This window comes from Carcharodon carcharias, chromosome 18 (assembly GCF_017639515.1).
Source record: "Carcharodon carcharias isolate sCarCar2 chromosome 18, sCarCar2.pri, whole genome shotgun sequence".
Taxonomy (NCBI): domain Eukaryota; kingdom Metazoa; phylum Chordata; class Chondrichthyes; order Lamniformes; family Lamnidae; genus Carcharodon; species Carcharodon carcharias.
In genome coordinates, this window is record NC_054484.1 from 73,359,041 (window position 1) to 73,371,162 (window position 12,122).

Sequence of the window (12,122 nt, forward strand, 5' to 3'; positions counted from 1 at the left end):
TGATGGACACATATGCAGCAAGAGCCAAGTAAAGAAATTTCTCCAAAGCTCCATCTTCACTTTCTTGGTGGTGATTTTCAATTGATGATACTTTGTCACTGATCCTCCAACAAGAAGAAATAAGGGTAGACTTTAATTCAAGGTGCTGGGAAGGTGGAGTGATGGTATCCAACAGGACATAGTGATACAGACTGACATGTCTAAAGGGAATTGCAAACTGCAACCTGAAAACTGGCCTGAAAATCCCCTTTGACCCCCACAGTGCAACACTGAAAAAAAACTTGAAAAGAGTTGAAAAAACTTCCAGTGTAAGAATCTTTAAAAACCTTTCAACCTAACCTAACAACTCAACTCACATCTTATATTGACATTTTATGAATCTGCTATATATCCAATGTAAAGACATGAAAGTGCAGCAGGGGTGTGTTTTTTTAAACATCATCTGCCTGTTTTAGGTAAGATTTTGCATTGCTCACTTCGTTTGTCCACCAAAAAGGCAAGTTATGCGCAAAAGGGCGGAGACTTGGCGGGGTGGGCGTTGGGGGTATTTTAACATGGATTAGGTGCGGGTGGAGTAGTTAAATCAGGAAAAATTCCAAGTATTTTGGGAAGCGTGCTTCAACTTGCAACTTGGATTTTATGGAGGTGATACAAGCTTGCCAAATCAGTGGCTGCCAACCTCATTAAAATATTTAAATTTTTAAACCCCCTCCAATAAATAATGGGAGCGGGTGGGTTGAAGGCTGGTTGGGGTCATGGTTCAGATCTTTAAAATTTTAACATCTGACCTGGCCCTACCCCACCCATTTCTGGGTGTTAAAATTCAATCTATAATTCCCCCCAACTTCCCCTAAATCATTGCCTGCCCATTGGATGCTCCAAAGGGAGATTTTTTTTCCCCCTAGGTTCATTCGCTACTTGTAATCAAGTGTTCCAGGAGCATGTTGAATTGCAGGACAGATATAGTTAATGCTTCTTCCCTAGCCTATCTTTGCTTAATGCAGGTGTGTAAACACATAACATTGATGCGGCTTCCGCATAAGAAGCTGGGACATCCATTTTCAGGGCAGCTAGATCTTTGATTTTTTTTTACTTGTTCACATGCGGCGTAAAGCAACTTGAATTGAAACTGGAATTGAGAGACAATCCACATCAAAAAAAAAGGCACTTTTATCTGAAATCTGTTGAACAAAAGTTATTTGAGCTGCTGCATTTCAAAATTAAGAAGGTAAGTAGGACATAATTTAGTTTGATACTAAATTTAAAAGCACTGCATTTACAGTTCGTATGTGGAGTCATAAAAGAAAAAGCAGAAACAGATCAAAGACTGGCTGGCTCCCAGTAACTCCAAACAGATGTAAGTAAGTTAACATCCCACAGAGATTCTGTTCAAACATGTTATTTAAATCACAATCCACTAAAGCCGCATCTTTGCAGAGTGTGCACACACAAACTTTAAAATTAAGTGAACTGAAAGTCTGCTGTAGGTTGTCCTAATGTGAACTAGCCGGTACATGCTGTTTGATGGAGAGGAATGTATTGCCTGTGAAAAATGTCACAAGCAAATTTTCTTGCTTGAGGCAAAAGGAATTTAATTTAAAGGATTTTCTTTCCATCTTTCAATAATTATATAGAATTTAAACATTGATACAGGCCAACAGGTTGATTTGATGTGTCTTGTGTGTGGGTGAAGACAGCATTTTGTGTGTTAGTTTGCTTCTCATTTTCAACCAACATCACTGGCTAGAAGCAATGCAAAAAAGAGAACAAAATGTGTATGTTTCTACCTGTCAGTACACAGCCTCTCCGCCAGCGAGTCCTCAGCTGCGCCTCCTTGTGACAAGTCATGGATATTTGATGCTTCATGGCCCTCGGCTGAAGCTTCAGAGGAACTCGGAGGAGGTTTGGCCCCCAGACATGCCGTGGGCACGTGGGCACGTAATGGCACTCATGCACCATACTCCCAGCTATGGGCGAAGAGCTCCAATGTGTGTGGATACCCTGGGGTAGTTGAAGTTTAAAGGAGTAAACCCTGACAAAACGTCTGGACTGGAGCCCAAAGGTGCGCTGATATCTAAATATGGCATCTTTCCTGCAGCCAAGTTGGTGCCAAACATAGCGTTCTGCATTTCTTTGGACTCAACCAGGGAGGTCAAGAGGGTGACCCTGACATTTGGGCAGACTGGAGTCTCAATAAATTTTGTCCAGGCTTGTACCCTGGAGAGCACACTCCATTTTCACTGCAGAGTATCATTGCAACACGGTAGACAGCAGTTACGAGTGATAAGCCCAAATCTATGGGCATAGGGAACAGGTGCAAAGGACTATCTCCAACAGTGGGAAGAACCATCATGTCCCATTGGTCAGCCAACATCTTAAATTATGAGGAGATTGACACAGCTGTCAGCAGAATCCCTAAATCAGAATATCTTTACCCACTGGGGGATTTAATGGGTGCGGACCATGAGGCATGGCACTCCTACCTTGGGCATCATGGCCTGGGAAAGATGAATTAGAACAGACAGAGACTACTTAAGCTTTGCTGCCACCATGAGCTTTGTGTAACTAATGCTTTCTTTCAGAGCAGACCATGCCACAAGTTTTCCTGGAGACATCCAAGATCAGGACATTAGCACCAGCCGGATCTGATCATCACCAGATGTGACCCTCTGAATAGTATTCTCAACATATGCAGCTGCCACAGTGGTGACTGTAATACAGATCACTTCCTGGTGTGAACCTGGATTAGGATGCAACCCTCAAAGCTTTATCATTCAAAGCAGAAATGCCATCCCTGTATCAATGTCAGCCACACTGCCTGCCCAGGTAAAAAAACAACAGTTCTGCAATTCGATTAGACAGTGCTCTCCGGCATTCCCACACAGAGTGCAGGAGCAAAATGGATCATACTTTGAGACAATACAGCACTCTCAACATATGGAAAGCAAGAGCAGAAAAAATGCTGACTTGTTCAAGGCTAACATCACTGTGATGGAACCTATCATTAAAGACAAGCAGTTTAGTCTCATTAATTCCAGGAGACATCAGAGTGAGAAGATTCTGAAAGCACTAAGAGCTGCTCAAAGTAAAGTCCAACAGATTGGTATGTGGTGCACCAATGACTATTGGTTACAACTCTGCCAGAATATCCAAATGCCCTTCGACACAGAGAATGTCAGGGGCAAGTATAAAGGAATCAACAAGGTAACAGATCCATCAGCAAAGAAAATAGCTTCATAGAAAACAAAGGCAGGGGATGTCATCCCCGACTGCAATAAACAGTTAGAGAGATGGGTGGAACATTGTCTTGAATTGTATTTTAGGGAGAACACTGTTACTAAGGAAGCTCACGGTAGATCTGGATATTGACCCATGGTGGAGGTGCTTATCAAAGCTGTTGACTCGCTTGCCATGGGCAAAGCTCCAGGTGCTGGTGTCATATTTCCTGAACTCATCAAGCACAGGAAACCAATACTCCTGCAGCATCTGCACTTTGTTTTCTCTGATAGAGGGAGGGGCCAGTGCTACAGGATATGCATGATTGAAACATTGTGAAACCTGTACAAGAACAAGGGTGACCATAGCAATTGCAACAACCATCGAGATATCTTCCTGACAAGCATTGTGGGTAAAGTATTTGCCTGTGTCACTCTTGTCAGACTGCAGATCTTGGCTGAACACATCTACCCCAAATCCCAGTGTGGTTTCAAGACTGGAAGATCTACAATTGACATGATCTTCTTAATCCAGCAGCTACAAGGGAAAATGCCATGAACAAAGGAGACTACTAAGTATTATAAAACAAAAACAGAATTACCTGGAAAAACTCAGCAGGTCTGGCAGCATCGGCGGAGAAGAAAAGAGTTGACGTTTCGAGTCCTCATGACCCTTCAACAGAACTAGATGAATCCAAGGAGAGGGGTGAAATATAAGCTGGTTTAAGGTTGGTTGGGGGGGGGTGGGGATGGGGGGAGAGAAGTGGGGTGGGGGGGGTGGTGGTGTGGTTGTAGGGACAAGCAAGCAGTGATAGGAGCAGATAATCAAATGATGTCACAGACAAAAGAACAAAAGAACACAGAGGTGTTGAAGTTGGTGATATTATCTAAACAAATATGCTAATTAAGAATGGATGGTAGGGCACTCAAGGTATAGCTCTAGTGGGGGTGGGGGAGCATAAAAGATTTAAAAATAATGGAAATAGGTGGGAAAAGAAAAATCTATATAAATTATTGGAAAAAAACAAAAGGAAGGGGAAAGAAACAGAAAGGGGGTGGGGATGGAGGAGGGAGTTCAAGACCTAAAATTGTTGAATTCAATATTTAGTCCGGAAGGCTGTAAAGTGCCTAGTTGGAAGATGAGGTGCTGTTCCTCCAGTTTGCGTTGGGCTTCACTGGAACAATGCAGCAAGCCAAGGACAGACATGTGGGCAAGAGACCAGGGTGGAGTGTTAAAATGGCAAGCGACAGGGAGGTTTGGGTCATTCTTGCGGACAGACTGCAGGTGTTCTGCAAAGTGGTCGCCCAGTTTACGTTTGTTCTCTCCAATGTAGAGGAGACCGCATTGGGAGCAACGAATACAGTAGACTAAGTTGGGGGAAATGCAAGTGAAATGCTGCTTCACTTGAAAGGAGTGTTTGGGCCCTTGGACAGTGAGGAGAGAGGAAGTGAAGGGGCAGGTGTTTCATCTTTTGCGTGGGCATGGGGATGTGCCATAGGTGGGGGTTGAGGAGTAGGGGGTGATGGAGGAGTGGACCAGGGTGTCCCGGAGGAATGACCCCTACGGAATGCCGACGGGGGAGTGAAAGGTGTTTGGTGGTGGCATCATGCTGGAGTTGGCGGAAATGGCGGAGGATGATCCTTTGAATGTGGAGACTGGTGGGGTGATAAGTGAGGACAAGGGGGACCCTATCATGTTTCTGGGTGGGAGGAGAAGGCGTGAGGACGGATGCGTGGGAGATGGGCCGGACACGGTTGAAGGCCCTGTCAATGACCGTAGGTGGAAAACCTCGGTTAACGAAGAAGGAGGACATGTCAGAGGAACTGTTTTTGAAGGTAGCATCATCAGAACAGATGCGACGGAGGCGAAGGAACTGAGAGAATGGGATGGAGTCCTTACAGGAAGCGGGGTGTGAGGAGCTGTAGTCGAGGTAGCTGTGGGAGTCGGTAGGCTTGTAATGGATATTGGTGGACAGTCTATCATCAGAGATTGAGACAGAGAGGTCAAGGAAGAGAAGGGAAGTGTCAGAGATGCTACTCTCCTCCGTCTGGCTGAACTTGTTCTCACACTGAACAATTTCTCCTTCAACTCCTCTCACTTCCTCCAAATAAAAAGGTGTGGCTAAGGGTACCCGCATGGGCTCCAGCTATGCCTGTCTCTTTATGGGCTATGTGGAACATTCCTTATTCTAGTCCTACTCCGGCCCCCTCCACAACTCTTTCTCCGGTACGTCAATGATTACTTCGGTGCAGCTTTATGCTCTTGTCGGGACTTGGAAAAATTTATTAATTTGCTTCCAATCTCCACTTTTCCATCATTTTCACTTGGTCCATCTCTGACACTTCCCTTCCCTTCCTTGAACAGTTCTGAAGAAGAGTCATACAGACTCGAAACGTTAACTCTGTCTTTCTCGCCACAGATGCTGTCAGACCTGCAGAGTTTCTCCAGCAATTTTTGTTTCTGTTTCAGATTTTCAGCATCCATAGTATTGTGCTTTTACCTTCCATGTAACACTCCTTTATAGATGTTTAACTATAAAAATCCAGTAAAAGTACCCAAGGCAAACTGCTGTAGCTTTAATAAAGCATTACGACACAACTTCTTAAACTCTCTTCCACTCTACTGTAGAAATCCAAGACTTCAGAGCAAGACTGCTTTTTGCAGCCCAATACTTTTCTGACTTGACTGAACAGCTGATTCAAACTGTGTCTTCTTCCAGTCTAGAGCCGTTTCCAGAAGATCTTCCTCACACAGCCAACAGCCAACCCCAACAGCCAACCACTAAACTCTCCCCAGTAACTCTAAAATAGCTTTCTCCCCCTTTCATTTCTGGTTTCACTGTTCTTACATCCCTTTGAAACTCAAATCCTTCCAAATATAAAATCATCTATGTTTCTATTTTGTCTCTGCTTTCAGGTCAAAATAATGTAATATACCCTCTTCTATTTACCCACAGAATTCCTGTAAGATGCAAAAATATTTCTCTCATCACTTCTGAATTCCCTTTGACATTCAAACAAACTCAACTTATCTAAAAATGCAAATGTTACAGCCAACCTATTTACCTGGACATCAAACCCCCCATAATATCTCATTACAAATGCACAAACCTAAGACCTCTATCCCTTCATGTCTTAAACCTCCCAGACAACCTGTCTATAGTAACCTTTCCACAGCTTAAGCAAATCATTTACACACACACAGAGGCACACGGCCTTCTTCACAGGATAATACAATGGACTGTAACCTTCAGCTAGCGGCAGAAAGTGCTGATGTGCAGGAATTGGAAGAAATAAATATCTACTTACAGGATCCTGAAAATTATGTTGCCACTTCCATTCTCTGGAGCTGCTTGGGGCCTGCAGCAAAAGACAGGCCCCAGCGAAGTGTAGCTCCAGCATACTCAAGGAGGCCACAGCCATATTTTTTACAACGCTAGCTGCCATAAACTGGTAAGTTTAAAGAGCTGGGGAAACGGACAGGCCATGGGGGAAGTAAGTGTCTAAGGTAAGCAGTTAGGATTTGGTATGGGGGGGAGGGTTAGGTGTGTCCGGGGGAAGTCTGGGGGGTGAGGGGGATCAGAGGTCCAAGGGGGGTGTCTGGGGTTGCGGGGTGGGGGCTGTTGTGGGGGGCTGGTGGGGTGTGTCAGAGGTCAGATGTGTTGGGGGGTGTCGCAAGTCAGTGGGGGGGTAATGTCAGGTCAGATGGGTGGGAGTTGTCGGAGGTCACAGGGTGTTGGAAGTCAGGAGTGGGGCAGTGTTGGAGGTCAGGGTTGGGGAGTGTCAGGGATTGATGGGCGGGGGAGATCTGTGGTGTCTATCTGGGTTAGAAGAGGTTCTAATTCTTCTAACTTTTCTGGGTAACTATTGGTATTACCCCGGCAGAATCATCAGAAGTTTGTAATTTAAACTGCATTTTCAGATGGTTCCCAATTGTCCAGAGGAAGTGTGCACTTCTGGGTAAAAGCCATGCAAACCCTTACCTGGGAACTTCTGAGAGGGATTCCCCAGTGCATCTTTGGGGTGCCCCCCAGATCTGACACTGGGGAGCTCAGAGGTTACAGGCCAATATTCCCCAAAAATATTTTTAAAATAACATCCATTCTCACACCTCCCTCCTTGCAAAAAAAAAGAACCATCATAGTTTCAAAAAGCTGCTTTCATTTTCTCAACTCATTTCGTATTCCTTACTGCATTTATCTCTACAAAGATATGACGCTAAAGTGTACATGCACCAACCATGAAAATGCATACAAGTATATTGTAAAAATAGAATTCATTCCAGCCCATTCTCCATTTGCCAATATCCAAGTTCTTTTGGGTTTTAAACTCTTGACAATATACCTGCAATTACATTTTCTCATCCAGCCACATGTATAATTTGTAAATTGAGCGATTGCAACAATAAGCTCCATGGGCTGCATTGTTAAAAAGGAACTGAAAATTCCAATGGACAGAGGAGTGTCAGAATGCATTCAACAGTGTGAAAGCTGTACTAATTCCTGCGCCTATTTTATCAGCACCTGATTATACAAAGCAAGTTTAAGTTGTCTATTGATGCCAGTGATTTGAATGTTGGTGATATCTTGCCACAGGAAGATGAACTGGGAATTGAGAAGCCAGTAGGACATTTCTCACAGAAGTTGAACTTCCATCAGAAGAAATATTCAACTATAGAGAAAGAGACTTTAAGTTTGGTGTTAACTTTGCAGCATTTTGAAGTGTATGTTGCAAATAGTTCTTCAGAGACATTCATATATACTAACCAGAATCCTTTGAAGTTTCTGGAGGAGTTTCAAAGCAAGTACGCTTGTGAGATCCCACAGAGGTCACCTCTGGAGCCCTGAAAGGAGCCACTAGCGTAAAAATTGAGCTCCGCGGTCACTTTTGCAGCCACTGGCAGTGAATGCCCTCCATGACCACATGATGCCAAATCCTGCAGTAGCTGGCAGATGTGGCTGACCAGTTGCCTACACATGCACAGTCTTTAGCAACACTGGTTTTCAGTCATGAATGAATGGGGGCTCACTGTGGCTCTTAGGCGGCATGTGGACCCCTTTTTCCTGCAAGCGCTGCTCCTCCCTCTGTGCAGCCACACATCTCCATCGGTGGAGCAACTACACTGCTGAAAGTTGACATGAATTTCCAATAAAATTCGCTCGTGGCTAGAAGCCTCAAAGCCTCCCATTTTGTTCTAGGCACTGGAAATTCCACAATAGCTTCTACTTTTGCATCTTAAGGAGCCAATTGACCGTGTCCAATAGTGCTGTTTAGATATGTAACTTGAGCTTTTGCAAATTCACTTTTAGCCAAATTTACAACCAAATTGGATTCCTGCATAAAATATTTCCTTTAAATGTTATAAATGTTCCTCCCGTGTTTGTCTAAATACTATAAATTGTCATAAATATAAACAACACAATTGCTCAGGACCCTCAGTCACTTTTTTTGTTAGTCTCTGAAATGTTGCTGATGCATTTTTCATACCAAAGGGCAGTGCTTTGCATTGATATAGACCATCTGGCAGGACAAAAGCTGATATCTCTTTTGCTCTTCCCAATAAGGGCATTTGCCAATACCCTCGCAGCAAGTCAACTTTTGTGATAAACGTTGACTGTGTACTTTCTCGATACAATCCTTCAGTCATGGGATAGGATATGAATCTGCCTTTGTTACTGCGTTCACTTTTCAGTAATAAATATATAGGGCGGAATCTTCCACATCTGCTGGCATCAGGCATGCTTGGCAACATGAGTGGACAATATGGCGAGAAAGCCAAAAATCGATTTCACGTCATTGTGAAACCAGTTTCTGATCGTCTGCTCAACCCTTTAATGGTGGGCCGTGTTTCCCGCCATCTGATATTGGGAACCTCATTGTAATACATCTGCATATCATTATAAGGCCCGCCTGCTAGAATCATACTCCCCACACTGGATCATCATCCACGTCGGCATGATTGCATATCGGTGTGTTTCACAACAGCATATATAAGGCATGCACTTGGCGGGCTGCTCTTTGAAGGTAACTCAGTGGTGAGTACACAGTAACATTGTGCAGCGCTCATGAGGGCCACCTGTTGGTCTTCAAAGTTGAGGCGCGTTGGAGGCGTGGGGGCAAGAGATGCCCTGCAGTTAAGGTGATTTGGGTTGGAGGCAAGTGGTTGAAGGTAGTGCACAAGCATGTGCGGGGTTGGGGGAGGGAAGCAGCCATGCACTAGAGAAACCTTGTGTAAAGTGACAATTCCTCTGCAGCTGAGACAGTTGAGACGCAGCCACATTGACATGCAAGGAGTCTGGCCTCAAGCTTATCTACACTTGGGCAGGACAAACAATGCACGGGAATATACAATGAATGGTAGGACCCTGGGAAGTACCGAGGATCAGAGGGATCTTGGTGTGCATGTCCACCTGTCCCTTAAGGTACAGGACAGGTAGATAAGGTGGTTAAGAAGGCATATGGGATACTTGCCTTTATTAGCCAAGGCATAGAGTATAGGAGCAGGGAGGTTATGCTGGAACTGTATAAAACGCTGGTTAGGCCACAGCTAGAGTATTGTGTGCAGTTCTGGAATCCGCATTATAGGAAGGATGTGATTGCACTAGAGAGAGTGTAGAGGAGATTTACCAGGGTGTTGCCAGGGCTGGAGAGTTTTAGTTATGATGAGATTTTGGATAGACAGGGGCTATTTTCCCTGGAGCAGAGGAGATTGACCGGGGACATGACTGAAATTAAGAGGGACATAGATAGGGTGGACAGGAAGGAACTTTTCCCCTTGGTGGAGGGATCAATAGCCAGAGGGCATAGATTTAAGTTAAGGGGCAGGAGGTTTAGAGGGGAAGTGAGGAAGAATTTTTTTACCCAGAGGGTGATGGGAATCTGGAACTCACTGACTGAAAGGGTGGTAGAGGCAGAAACCCTCATAACCTTTAGGAAGTATTTGGATGTGCTTTGGGCCTAGTGCTGGAAAATGGGATTAGAATAGTTAGATGCTTGTTTGACCAGCGCAGACTTGATGGGCCGATGGGCCTTTCTCTGCGCTGTAGACATCTATGACTCTATGACTCTATGACCACTCAAGTAACACAGGCATGCAAGTGCCCCCAAGTGCCCCAGAGCTTTTCACCCCTTGGGAACAGACTGCAAACTAATGTGCATTTTAGTGGACCGCAGACAGCTGGATGACTGGGCATGTTGTACAATCTCCTTGCTAAAGCTGGCCATGGAGCAGTCACAAGTGGAGGCGCTCACAGCCCCTTGCGATGTCATCATCCTGGTTTGGACCAGTGTCCCCCATGGTTCAAGCTAACAGCACAGCCTTGCAGTATGGGTTAGGAGAATGCCTACACATGAGCTGAGAGCACAGCCTGCAGTTAAGTAGACAAAGCTGCCGCCAATCGGTCAGGTGGAGTGGGGCAGAGGTGGGTGGGGTTTCGGGCAGTCACGCAGCGCACTAAACTCTGGCCATCCAGGTGGTGGCCAGCACTCTCTGAGGTGCACTAAAGGGCCTCCAGGCTTAACCAAGAGAGGTTCTTAGCATACCCATGCTAACCCACGCATCTCTCTCTTTCATCCTGATAGAGGTGTAAATCAGGAGCCTAGTATGCCTCATGGAGTACAGAGAGCAGAGACGATGGAGAAGGGAGTGAGGAAGGTGCCTGGCTGCGCAGAGGGAGGAGCAGCATCCCCAGAAAGAAGGGGTGGTGGGGCCTCCCATGTCACCGAAGAGCCACAGCGAGCTGCCATTGGTCAGTGTCTAGCTAGACCCAGGGTCTATACACACTGCCTTTCATTCCTGTAGATGATCGAGAACCAGTGTCGCTGAAGATTTCGCATGTCTAGGATGTCTAGGGAGCTGGTCGGTCACATCTGCCACCTGCTTCAGGATTTGGTGCCTTGGGGACACGAAGGGTATCCACTGCCACTGGCTGTGAAAGTGACTATGGGGCTCAGTTTCTACACTACTGGCTCCTTTCAGGGCTCCACAGGTGACCCCTGTGGGATTTCACAATCCGCCACCCACAAATGCATCCATGAGGTCATGGATGCCATCTTTGCCAGGCACACAACTTGGTGCTTTTCGCCCAGGACCAGGAAAGCCAGGATGCAAGAGCGATTGGACTTGCCCAGATCTCGGGTTTTCCACAGGTGCCAGGTGCGATCGACTGCACTCACGTGGCGCTCAGATCTCCTTTGCAACAAGGAGTCAATTATGTCATCCGCCAGGGCTCCCATTTGCTGCATGTGCATTTGGTGAGTGACAACCACAAATGCATCCTGCAGGTCTGCGCACGGTTTCCAGGGAGTGTGCACGATGCCTACATTCTCAGTCGGTCACAGATCCCTGACATCTTCGAGGATCCACAGAGGCTGCAGGGATGGCTCCTCAGGGACAAGAGGCCGTGGCTGATGACACCTGTGTGGCGGCCTCAGACTGCATGAGGCTCATGCTGCAACTCGCACCTTGGTGAAGCAGACCATCGGGATGCTGAAAATGAGTTTCCAGTGCCTGGACCAGTCTGGTGGGGCCCTGCAATATAGTCCACAGAGGGTGTCATGCATCACCATCATCTGCTGCGCCCTTTACCACCTGGCGCTGCAATGGGGTTGAGGAGGATATGGAGGAGCTGGAAGTCTCCCTCAGTGAGGACGACGTTGACGGTGATGAGGGTGAGGAGGTCCTCAAAGGCGACGATGACAGCAATGAGGCCCTCACCCTGGTCAGATGAGGAAGGTGCACTTCAGAGACCCCCTTGGCTGCTAAATTTGTGGAGGATGATGATGACGTGCAGTAAAGACACACCATAGATCTTCACAGAGCCTCTGAGAATGTCTGACTCCTGTCTGGCTGAGGACAGCTGGTTTAGGCTCCGTGCTCAGGTTCATATCATAGAGACGCAGCCATGA

General features: G+C 46.0%; 1 long non-coding RNA gene across 1 annotated transcript in view; it reads left to right on the forward strand.

The window, feature by feature from the left end:
• The first annotated feature begins 944 nt into the window (after positions 1-944).
• LOC121290327 overlaps positions 945-12,122 on the forward strand; it is a 31,428-nt gene continuing 20,250 nt past the window's right edge. The window contains exon 1 of the long non-coding RNA XR_005945771.1: positions 945-1,228. This is a non-coding gene — a long non-coding RNA (uncharacterized LOC121290327). The remainder of the gene's footprint in view (positions 1,229-12,122) is intronic.